The sequence below is a fragment of the Apteryx mantelli genome, chromosome 1 (genome assembly GCF_036417845.1).
Source record: "Apteryx mantelli isolate bAptMan1 chromosome 1, bAptMan1.hap1, whole genome shotgun sequence".
Taxonomy (NCBI): Eukaryota; Metazoa; Chordata; class Aves; order Apterygiformes; family Apterygidae; genus Apteryx; species Apteryx mantelli.
Window position 1 is genome coordinate 91,134,391 of NC_089978.1, and position 13,520 is coordinate 91,147,910.

A 13,520-nucleotide genomic window follows, 5' to 3' on the forward strand; every position below is an offset into this window, starting at 1 on the left:
ATGAACTGTCTACTATGGGCAAGAACTGGAAATGCCATAATTTATCTGCTTCTAGCAACACAGTCTACAATGGTATTTTGTTTCTAACTCCTGTTTCAATGCCTCACTTTGCACTGTTTATAATAGGAATTTTGTGATTTCATGGGAAACTGTGTCTCTAAGAAGCTTTGTTTATGTGACCCCTTTGCTATGTGTCTATTTGAACAAGGCTAATCTCTTGGACTTTGCACAATTTCCTTTAGGTATCTACAAAAGACAGACTAGTCCTCTCACTGTTTACCAGGAATGAACTGTGAGAGACTCAGCTATGCGCAGTTCAAATAACTAAGTCAATATGACTCAAAAAATTCAAGCATTAGAGAGTGTAGCACGGGGATGGATCCATAGAAGTTTCAGGGTGCATTGTGACTATAACCAAGATAGGCTATTTGCAGAAGGGTAACTTGAGGATAACCAACTTATATTACTTTGACAGTGTACGTTTAGCTTGAGCCTGATAAACTTTGTTTTCACACTTTCACACTTTATGCAAGATTGATTGCCCTTTAAATTATCTGCATAAATAACTACAAGTATCCTCCTTAAAGGAAGTATATGCTACTAGGTTCACATGCCTGAAACAACATTTGTGGAAATGTGAAAAAGAGCAATGTTTTTGTATTTTTATTTGAAAAATAAAGCATGGAATTATGAATTTAAAAGTATCTTTTTAAATGTACTAGGATAACAAAAAGAATTTGTAAAATTGTGGGTATACTTAAAAATTCCTCCATAAATATTTGTTATATATTTTAATGTGCATGAACTTTACCCATAGCTGCCTCTTTTGTGTTTAGTTTCTGAAAATATTTGAAACTGAATTCAACTGACAAAAGTATTTCCTGTAACTAACAATCCAAAGTGCTTTTTACTGAATGCTGTAAGAAAGCAACACAGTACAGTTCTTTTGCCTAATGCTAAATAAGCATCCCTGGTTGTATTTCGGATACACAGGGTAAATGTAGGAAATTCCCAATGTCTGCATAATAACTATATTCAAGAACAATAAAAGTGATCTCCAATAATGTCTTTACATTTATTTTAGGATTAATCCTGAACTCACTGACTTAGAATTGGTGCCTGGATGAATTTTTTATCCCCCAAAAAGACGGTCTCAGGGAATCCATCTCAAACATGCAAGGAAGGCATCAGTCCTACTACAAGGAAGAAAATGAGTTCCTGTCCAGCCAGTCACCAGTGTGCACCCCTTCTGTCTTCTATACTTGTAACTTAATCCCTGAGCCCGTTAAGTCACGCTTTCTGCTGCAGACGAACCTGCACAGTTGATAGTTATTGACTTGGCTCCAGTCAAAGCTATGTCTGTGGTTTTGTACCGTTTGTTGCAAGTGTACTGTTCAGATGGTGCCCCTATTCAGGAAAGAAAAGATGATGAGTGAAATCCCTTTAGTGGGACATGGTGAACTGAACTGCTGGTGGACTCCATCTCATTATGTGCTGGGCTACGCTGCTGGGCTTTGAGGGAAAGTGGGAGGGAATGACAGCATTGGTGTTGTACAGTGCTTTAGCCTATATAAAACTGAGAGTCTTCCATTTGTAAGTCTGTAATCTTTCACTTGTAACCCAGTGAAAGAGACTACAGTCTGCCTTTCGTTTTGTATGGGTCCTTCCACATGCAGAACCCCAGGCTGCTGTGGCCAGTACCTTTTACTTTTTTATTCCAAAATGCTCTTATCTTCAAAACCTTACACTGGTGGATTCTGAAAACATCACGTATATAAAGCTGGCTGTTGTAGGAAGTGGTTGCCATTGACATGGGAATCGACATTTTCCACTCCTTGCTTCATAGTTTTCAGTTTATAGCCTTATACTAGCAAACAAATGGAATTTAACAAATAGCTCTAGAATAAGCATTTCTTGATAACGCACATGTAGAAAGCTTAGCAGCCAATTAACATGTACAACATCTGTGACTGATCAAAGTGTGCTCTGATAAGCACTATTAGCATAACAAATGAGAATAATCAGTAGGGAGATTGAATGGGTCCTGCAAAACCATATTGTTACTACAGAAAAAGGTATTCAGGGAAACACCTGCACTGGAGAGGATGCACAGATGAGGATGATGAGCTGGTGAGACCCCCACTGCTTCTTTTGTTGGCTGGTCACTGGGGAGAGTTTTCTCTTTGCCTTTGCTTTTGCCTTTCTTTTTTGTTTTTTTTTTGTTTGTTTTCCCTTTTACTTTTCTTGAAAGCAACTTTTAGCATCAGAGTTGATGCGTGCCATCAGCTTCCAACCCCGCAAATAAATCTTTGTGCATGTAGGCCTGTCTCATCAGTCTGTACAACGCTATACAAACACCGCTATAACTCTGCTAGGCCCAGTTTGTGCCCCTGCACCAGCCGGCGGTGGTGTGGCCTCCCCCGGGCAGGGCAGGGGCCCGGCCAACACCAGGTCTGAAGGGGAAGGTAATGAGGCTGGTGTTGGGTCCTTCCTTCCTTCCTCCTCTCACTGGTCTTGTCCTGCTCATAGGGGTGTGTGTTTGTGTCTGCAGTCATGAACACAGAGCCTCTGCCCCTTGCCAGGTGGGTTTCAGCCACTTCCATTGGGTACATGGAGTTACTATATAGCAGGGAAAGGCTCAAGTTAGATAACTACTTATTGCATAACAGTATGCACATGGTTTGCACCTAGGTCAAAGGTGGAGTCAGACATGGAGTTACCTTAGCTTGTTCTGCTACAATCCTTTTTGCTAGATACGCTCATGATCTCTTCCAGGAATAACTCCTAGCACTTGCTTAAAAAGCATTTTTGAAGAGACTCTTTTTGTTTTAGTTGACTCTAAAAACTGTGTTAATATATGTAAGCTAAAGAAGATGATTGTCACACAAAAGAAGATGAGTAAATGTATTCACTTCAAATACTATTAAACAATATTACTGTGGCAACAGAGAACACTTCAGCACTTACCAATATCTAACTTATCCAGTTGGGATTCTGTATTAGCTGTTTTGTTTTGTTTTGTTTTTTTCAAATAGTCAATATCAAGCAGCATGGCACAGCTGGATTTGCTTATAACTTTTTTCATAGATTTAACAACTAATTGCCATTCAACAGGACATGTAAAATTTGTAAATATAACTCATTATATTACTGAAGAATGTAGAGCTTAAATGTTTTATCTACATCCTAGTGCACTAATTACAAGGTTTTATCTTTTATGACATATAAAACCTAATTTTTTTTTGTCCTAAATTTGATCTGTTATGTTTTCCTTTTTTTGTTCTCTGTCCTTAACTGAAAGAAATATTACTGCTTGCTGCCAGGCAACTGCCATTTTGATATGCAAAATTTGTGATGACTCTTAGCATATGGAAAAATTGACCTCACAAGACTTTGCAACCTAATTACTCTTCAAAAGTAATTTCAAGGGCTTTCTGGAGAGTGGGAGACAAATCCCATGGCACAATAAATCAAGGGATGATCTGGCATTCTGATTTTTTAACATATTATTCAGAAAGTGCTAATAAAAGGACTATAGACTAAATCATTGACTTCCTGTTTATTAAAAAAAACCAAACTTCATATAGGTTTGCTAAAATATGAGAACCCAAACCCCTATGTGCTTCTGCATATGACTAAATTTTAAACACGTAAATATGCCCAAGGAAGTCTGTAAGATTGCTCATACACTTGGTTAACGTGTTAAAGGCGTTAACCTAGTGCTTAAGGAAGCCCAGTCACAGCCAAGGACCCCTGAGTATAAACACAAAATGAAGGGGTACCCCCTGACTCCGAGGACTTTTAAGCAAGATAGAGAAGGCAAAGAGAGGTGGGATGTTGTGGGGAATGGAAACCACAAGATAATGCTGGTTTGAGAATACCAGTAGTTGGACTCCGATACTTTTTTGGAGGATGTCAAAGCGAAAGGGAGTCTTAAGTGCAACATAAAGGAGGACCACTGTATCTCTTTGCTGATACTGATGCGGAAATTTCTTCTCCAAAGGAAGAAAAATTGCTGGAAAAATCATACGAGTTAAAAATGGAAGCTGATTACATGAATCTAATGCTAGTGAAAGTTAACCTTTTAGCCCCAAATGAGAGAGCCTAAGCGGGGAGACAATAGACTGCTAGGATTTTTGAAAGGGAAGATAAGCTGTTTATGTGATGGAAGTGATGTGATGGAGTCATTGGAAGACAGCAGGAAAGGGGATAAGGCCATTTCAAGCTAGGAAAATGATCTTTTAGCAACATTTGGAATGGTTATCACCAGAACAACTGCTAGTCTTGACAACCATGCAAGATGTCACCACAGTCAAAAGTAAAATGATGTGAGATAAAAATTATAATTATGTAGACAGTTAGGAAAGACTCTATCTTATATATACTAAATGGGGGTAAATGGGTGCAACAAGTTAGAAAAATCAAAGTTAGAGATGATTATTTGGTTGTAGATTTGATGGTGTGGTCCACAGCATACAGAAGGGAGATGAGGACTTCAGCATGGAAGATTTGATGGTGTGGTCCACAGTATACAGAAGGGAGATGAGGGCTTCAGCATGGAAGAATAAGATCTCCTCTTTAGTCTCACTGAGTCTTGTCTGATGAGTAGTTATCCATGAGGAGATTTCAGAGAAACAAGAGAGATTTTGGACAGAAGAAGTAGATATATAAATGTGTGTCTTCTGTATAAAATCTGAGGTTGAATTTATGCTTGTGCATGAGGCAAATTGTGTAAACATTTATGGGATCACATCCTAATGTATTACTCCACATTTAAGTTTGAGATGTAGGTGGGGGTTCAAATAGTTAATTCCTTATATTAATCTCTTAGCATCTTAATATTTATATTATTAAAGCTTGCTCTCAAAGTTGTTGTGTTTCTACTACTTAACCAGATATCTGACTTTTTTTCTGATCATTTGAATTTCTGATTACCCTTGTATTGAAGGATGGGATACACCTTTCCAACAGAGTCACTTTATCATTATTATTGCTATCTGCATTACAAATGAATTCGTTAGCATTCTTGTCACAAAAAAACAAGTTCATTAGCTGATAAGACCAAAATTGCTTCAGATACATCTTGAGGTACTTGATTTGCCTTATTTATATTCTCAGTAGGCATCTTTCTCTCACTTGCTGGAGATGAGTATAAGTAAATTGTGATTCCACTCATTACTTTGTTCTGACTGAGATTTTTTTCCTTCCTTTGCAACACGGAATCCTTATATATTTTTTCCTTTCTTTGTTTAATTGGTTTGTGACTCCTGAGATACCATATATATTCAATTGTTGACTATGTAAAACAGATTCTAATGTTTTGAATATGTAGTTTATATTCAGTAACATCTTAAATTGAAAAACATATCTGGGTAATAATTACAACTTAAAAAATAAATTAACGCATTTAAATATATATCTGATGGGATTTGTTTAATGATGAATTCATGATGGCCATATTATTAAACTTGTACAGAGGGCTTATTTGCAAAGGATACCTATCAGGATTTGATGGAGGCAAATTTTTTGAGTTTATTCATAGCTTTTCCTGTGATAAGATATATAGGTTTTCCCTGTTAATCTAACATTTTTTGATCCTGTCACCTATTCAGATTAGTCCCACTCAATTCCAGTACATGCTGAATTTTGACCTTCATTAATATGCCAGTATATGCCACCCAATAAGAATATGGAATATACTTAGAGTGGCTTTTGGTGATTAAAATTTCTCACTAGAACTCTCTATTTTCTTTATTAGTAGATGAGATTTTCTCAGGAGTCTATGAACTCCTTTCTTCAGAGCTAGTAAAAATTTACACATTGCTGTAGTCAGTGGTAGCAGCGTCATAAAGGGATACTTCATTCATTGTCACACAGCTGTACCACATGCTGCCATTAAAAAGTTAGAGTCAAGTAGTTAAAGGAGTGAGCTGGACACAATTGATCTTCACCTTATTTCCCCACTTTTATAGGCATCCGTGTCTTTATTCCGTTGTCCATATGAAACTATTCAGCATCACTGTGAGATGTCTGATGGGTAACCTGAAAGAGTCACATGGGGCTAACAGATATGGCATAAGTGCTACAGGAGCCCTGGGCCTTTCTGCAATGACAGCAGGAGGCCAGATGGACATCTGATAACATCTGGAATGGTGCTCAGTGCCTGCTTATTGGCAACTGAACGGAACCCAGGGTGCGATTCAGATTTCGACTCGAGGATCTACATTTTGGTGCCCACACATGCATTTAGGGGGCCTCTGCATTAGCAGTACAGTGTTGATCAGAAACATGATTTTGAAGAATCACAGAATCACAGAATGGTTGAGGTTGGAAGGGACCTCTGGAGATCATCTAGTCCAACTCTCCTGCTCAAGCAGGGTCACCTAGAGCAGGTTGCACAGGATCACGTCCAGGCGGGTTTTGAATATCTCCAGAGAAGGAGACTCCACAACCTCTCGGGGCAACCTGTTCCAGTGCTCTGTCACCCTCACAGTGAAGAAGTTTTTCCTCATGTTCAGATGGAACTGCCTGTGTTTAAGTTTGTGCCCATTGCCTTTTGTCCTGTTGCTGGGCACCACTGAAAAGAGTCTGGCTCCATCCTCTCGACACCCTCCCTTCACATACTTGTACACATTGATAAGATCTCCTCTCAGCCTTCTCTTCTCCAGGCTAAACAGGCCCAGCTCTCTCAGTCTTTCCTCATAAGAGAGATGCTCCAGTCCCCTAATCATCTTTGTAGCCCTACGCTGGACTTGCTCCAGTAGTGCCACATCCCTCTTGTCCTGGGGAGCCCAGAACTGGACGCAGTACTCCAGATGTGGCCTCAGCAGGGCTGAGTAGAGGGGGAGAATCACCTCCCTCCACCTGCTGGCAACACTCTTCCTGATGCACCCCAGGATACCATTGGCCTTCTTGGCCACAAGGGCACATTGCTGCCTCATGCTTAACTTGGTGTCCACCAGCACTCCCAGGTCCTTCTCCGCAGAGATGCTTTCCAGCAGGTCAACCCCCAGCCTGTACTGGTGCATGGGGTTATTCCTCCCCAGGTGCAGGACCCTGCACTTGCCTTTGTTGAACTTCATGAGGTTCCTCTCTGCCCACCTCTCCAGCCTGTCCAGGTCTCTCTGAATGGCAGCACAGCCCTCTGGCGTATCCGCCACTCCTCCCAGTTTTGTATCGTCAGCAAACTTGCTGAGGGTGCACTCTGTCCCTTCATCCAGGTCATTGATGAAGAAGCTGAACAAGACTGGACCCAGGACTGACCCCTGGGGGACACCGCTAGCTACAGGCCTCCAACTAGACTCTGCGCCGCTGATCACAACTCTGAGCTCTGCCATTCAGCCAGTTCTCAATCCACCTCACTGTCCACTCATCTAACCCACACTTCCTGAGCTTGCCTAAGAGGATGTTATGGGAGACAGCGTCAAAAGCCTTGCTGAAGTCAAGGTAGACAACATCCACTGCTCTCCCCTCATCCACCCAGCCAGTCATTCCATCATAGAAGGCTATCAGACTGGTTAAGCATGATTTCCCCTTGGCGAAGCCATGCTGACTCCTCCTGATCACCTTCTTGTCCTCCACATGCTTGGAGATGGCCTCCAGGATGAGCTGCTCCATCACACTTCCAGGGATGCAGGTGAGGCTGACTGGCCTGTAGTTCCCTGGGTCCTCCTTCTTGCCCTTTTTGAAGACTGGGGTGACATTCGCTTTCTTCCAGTCTTCAGGCACCTCTCCTGTTCTCCATGACCTTTCAAAGATGATGGAGAGGGGCCTAGCAATAACATCCTCCAGCTCCCTCAGCACTCGTGGGTGCATCCCATCAGGGCCCATGGATTTGTGGGTGTCAAGTTTGCTTAAATGATCTCTAACCCGATCCTCCTCGACCAAGGGAAAGTCTTCCTTTCTCCAGACTTTCTCTCTTGCCTCCAGGATCTGGGGTTCCTGAGGGCTGGCCTCAGCAGTAAAGACTGAAGCAAAGAAGGCATTCAGTAACTCTGCCTTCTCTGCATCCTTTGTCACCAGGGCACCCACCCCATTCAGCAAAGGGCCCACATTTTCCCTAGTCTTCCTCTTGCTACTGATTTATTTGAAGAAGCCCTTCTTGCTGTCCTTGACATCTCTCGCCAGATTTAATTCCAAACGGGCCTTAGCCTTCCTCGTCGCATCCCTGCATACTCTGACAACATTCCTGTATTCCTCCCAAGTGGCCTGTCCCCCTTTCCACTTTCTGTATACTTCCTTCTTCTGGTTGAGTTTTGCTGGAACTCCTTGCTCATCCATGCAGGTCTCCTACCTCCTTTGCTTCACTTCCTACTCATAGGGATGCACCGATCTTGAGCCTGGAGGAGGTGATGTTTGAATATTAACCAGCTCTCTTGAACGCCCCTTCCTTCTAGGGCTGTAACCCTAGAATCTCCTTGCTTAGTGCACTTTTGTTCATGCCACAGTGTGTGAACTGCATTTGCTGTGGTGAAACTCATCTTGAAGCCCACCTGAAATGGAAATGAAATACACCTAGAAGTACTCCAGCTGCCAGTACATTCAGTTCATGGGACTAGCCTAGAACTAATACAAGTGAAAAACTGCAATGTGTATAATGGGAGCATCAGATCCTCCTCATCAATTCTACTGCTCTGCAGACCCATTCTTACTGGTCTGCACTGCTTGTTGAAGCAGATGTAGCTATAATGTTTCAGCTGCTATTGTAGTAAGTGGAGATCCTGTGAAAAAGATCAAAGTCTAGGCCCTGGTTCAGCTCTCTGATGAAAAAATGTTATTTAGTGGTTGGCACTAGGTAGGCTGGTAGTAGCAGTCTCAGCTTTGTAGAATGTATCAACAAGATTCTCACTGCCTGTAATAAGGACTTAGAAAAGTAGCATCAAACAGTCATGGATGAGCAAACTGACCATTGTTTTATTTATAATAATACAATCACCAACCATGAGATTTCTTTCTGTAACATTGGTGAAGAAGTTTTATTTTTCAGAATTGGAGCAAACATGATATAATGGTATGAATTTTGCTTAAATTCATGTGAACAATGAGCAAGAATACTGCAGCTGTTAGCATTTTTCTCCTCAAATAGACACATTTATACTCTTAAATAATGGAAGTACTTGAGGTGCAAAATATTGCTGAATGAAAGCAACCAAGGCCTGTGTTAACAGAGATAGTAAAGGGAGGCTGTTAATGGTGCTATAATTTTGCACTCTTGCTAACACCTTTTTCAGCAATTTTTCTCTGTTGTGAAACAGTAACAAATTCAAATCCCTCCCCCAACATCCATTCACATTGCAGTATTTAAATATCATAGGACAGAAATCATCTGGCTCTGTGTTATTTACATATATAGTATGTTGGTTACTCTTGCAGTTTATTGAATGACTTTAGCAGTATTCTTATTGCTACTCTTCTGTTCTTTGTTGTTATTATTTCTATAATAGTTGTAAAGCCTTATTACTCATAATCAGTTGTCTGATTACAGTTGGATGCATTTGGCCCCATTTCCCTCAATATTTTTGTCTTGGACAGATAAAATCAAAGGATAACATCTCTACAAGTTTGGCTTATAAAATACTACTGTAAAACCACTCTAGCCTAGTCTGGCAAACTCTTTATGATTAAGAGTGATTTCTATTTCTCTTTCATATTCAAATATTATATGTAATATGAGAGGTTTCCTAACCACTCTAAACACTGCAGAATATGTAGCTACATAATAAGCATTTATCCACCATTACATCAAAGTAATACTGATAGCAGACAGTAACACTTCTTCTGGAACAATGAAGAACTTCTGTTTAAATTTAATCAAAAAAACATGTAATAGTTCCTTATGTTTTCAACAGCACTTTGATAAGCAATGGCAAAACTTGGCCACAAAAAATAATATAAAATAAATATAAAAGCTACTAATGGATGCAACCTGCCTTATTGTGCAAGTGCTTTATTTTCCTACTTTCTTTCAAAGGAGTATGAATTCTGTGCTGTTGGCAAGAGGTGCTCCACTGTAAGATCTACTCTTATCAAAGTTTTGTGTGGTTGTCCTGGCTGAGTTTCTTCACAGCAGAGCATATTTAGCTCAGGTTGATACCACACAAGCACAGTTAAATTGCTTTTGGCCACCTTAGGGTTCAGACAGGGCTCCTTCATGTCTGTGTGAATATTTTCACCTGGCAATCTTCAGGATACTGTGCACATGCATATACAGTGCTATGCTTTTTTGACTGTTAGGCCAGCCATTCTCTCACTGCCTTTATTCCCTGCGATTTTGAAGACAGATGGGCTGAAAACCTAAGTCAGTTGCTGCCACAGCCTCTGTTAGGATTTCAGGACGTCCAGTCTCTGCCTGCAGGAGGAGACTTTTCTGCTTTGGTCATGTCTGTCCTTTGGTCAGGTGCAGGGCTGTTCAGCAGAGACCTTTGAACCATGCCTGAGCATATAGTTTGCTTCATCCTTCACCTTTTTCTCTTGGTCATCATTTTGGAAAAACAGTAGCCCCCCCTTTTTAAGTACAGTGCTCTGCTGTGTTCATGTTGCTATCTTGTTAGTGGTGCCACAGGTCAGGGTATATGCATAAACATTACTGTCCATTAGTTATCTGTAGCATCCCAAAATTTCTCATGTAGTTAGTGGAGCCACAGGTCAGGATTAGCTACCTGCATGCATGCCATAACAGCCTCCTCCTTGAAAATGGAGTAACAGCTATGATGAGTAGAGGAAGTGAGGCAGTGTTGGTCATGGAGCAGAAGATGTTTGGATTCAACAAAGTGTTTCTTTCCTGCTTTTAGATGGTAGTCAGTGACAAGGTCACATGAGGAAGACAAGAGCACTATTAGTCAGCAAACATTCCTGTCTAACAGCACTTCTAGGCCTGTAAAATTTCAATACTTGGCTCTATTTAAAGTGTCCCATAGGAGTATAGCAAGATTTTGCTTTTTTAGTTTAATGAAAAAGATTTACAGCTACAGTTGGGGATCTAGTTTTTACAAATATTTTTAATCCTATTTTCTATCCTGTTAAGGCTGTTTGGAGCCTTAGCTTAGCAAGCCTTAGCTTATCATCTGGACTGTAGAATAATGAGATGAATACTGACACTGCTTTCTTCATTAACAATTTTTTTTTAACTAAATATAAAATGTTACTCAAAACTGCTTTACAAAAAGATATATTTTTTAAAGGGGACCAATATTTTGCCCTATTTTGTGGTCTTTTTATCTTAGGTTCTCATCCTTTGGCAATTACCCTACTTCTATCACTGAAACGATAAGGTTTGGGGGTTTTTTTGAGATAATTTTTCTGGAAGGGAGTGAAAATGAATTTTTCTACATATAACTCTGATTCTCATAATACTAGCAGTATCATTTCTGGCAAATATTTCTGAAAGGAAAACAGAAATCAATCAATCAAACAAACCAGCAAAAGTACCTCACCATAAACTACACACAAAAACTTCTTTCTCTTTTTCCTTTTGAATATATCTCACAGTCTTAAGTGCTTAATCTGGACTTAATTTCTAGGGTGTCCAGTTTTTCCTGATACCACTCTGTCCTACTTAAAAGTGCATGTTATTTGCAGTTGGTCAGTCAGATTTCCTCTACAAATAATGTGATACTCAAGGTTAATACTGCTGCTGAGTTATGTGCTTTTATTTTGGCACAACTTAGATAATATAGGAGGGTCTGTCTGCATGGTGAGAACTGACGGGGAAAATATTCCTTGTTGTACGCTATGCAGCCAGCTATATCCCAGTTCTACAGACTGTGAAAAAAAATGTTCTATTGGTTACGGCTTGCTGTTCTTCTGATATTTCTTTGTATTTCACATTTTGCTTCTGGGACTATTTAAAGGCATGACAGTAATACTGTATATCCAGAATTAATAATGTTTAGAACAACTTCATTTAGATGCTTGATAAATACCCCCCCCCCAAAACAGCTTACATCTGCCATTTTGTCCTATCATTTGCTGCTAAATTATTTTGTTGTTATTTTTGTCAATTTTTTATTGCTGACTTAGTGCATAAAATGTGGTAGCACATAAATTTGTCCTGAGAGCTCTAAATATCCTATTGACACTGTTCTCCTTAATAGTTTAAAATTTCAAGCCAGAAAAGTAGATTTTTCTTCTTCAGACATGCACGCTAGAGAGGCAAGAGGGATAGTAGCATCATAGGAAGGGCAGACTGCTGTCAGAAATAGCTCTGTTATAAAGCAGAGTACTTAGTAAAAAAATATCAGCACATGACTTTTACCATCTCTCAAAAATGCAGAAGCAATAATAACAATCAAACAGTGAAATATTAAAAACTGAGGAAGGGCAACAAATGATGGATTTAACTCCCATCCCTCTGTCAAAGAAAAATGCCTCAGTTCTGACTCTATACTCCATTTGAGTTTTCTCATTAGTTGTAGCATTCTATTGGATGATATTTAAATGTACTTTGAATATAGTCGTCAGAAGATGATCTGCATTTAGAAATATTCTGGAATTATGGAAACAGCGGATGTCTGTGGCGGAATGACAGCTCCACAACTGCGGTGTAAGGGAGGTACTCAGGAAGGAATTGGGAGGGAAAGAAAGGCAGCACGTGCTGGGTGCGGGAGCGTGCCGCTGCCCTGTCCTGCCGCACCACCCACGTGCGCCCCTCCAGACCCCGTGAGCAGGCACGGGAGTCAGAGGAGTCTGAAGACTTTTATTTTGCTTGGTTATAAGGAAGGCCTATGACATGAGACAGAGGTAGCTTGGATTATGTTTTGGGAAACGATATCCCTCTATTTTTGCAGACAAAGTAATTGTGTTCTGTGACCTTGCTGGTTTCAGTACACTGACCAACTGGATGCTGCATTCAGATGTAAATCTATGCCTCAGAAATGGAAAGCAAATTCTGAAAAATAGGTTCCTAAGGTGAAACTCGCTTTACCTGCTGGAGTCCAAATGAATAAGAACTGTATACATCACACATGAAGACACAAGAACTTTTCCCTTCACATAGATGATAGACACTTAATAAAATAGGTTTTATTTGAAATGAGACAGAACAGCTAGCTTACCTACAGCTCTTCACTAACATCCTCTACTTGCTTTATTTCCAGATAGAGGAAATAAAAAGTGAATGCAACAGAAAATATTCCTTAATTTCAATATTCCTTAGATGGAAATATGAGGAAAGGGCTATAAAAAAAGCTGAATAAAACAGAATGTAGTAGTAGTTGTGAGAAGAAATAAAACACCGCCCAAATCTCATTTGTGTTTTCTTGACCCTGAGTTGACTCTCCATGTTAGTTCTGCCTGGCTGGAAATAGCTCCTGTTGCTGTTAGCCCGGGGGACAAATGAAGAGTTCAAGGGCAGAGAAAAACCCTATTTGTATTTTTGTGCTTTATTCTTGAAGTCTTTGCCTCCCCCGCTCTGCTAGTTTTGTGCCACTGGTGCTAATTCTGTGTCAGCTATACTGACAGAGTAGGTAGATTTGCTTATACTGCTAACTCCCCGTTCATGGACAGTTATGTCAATTTTACAG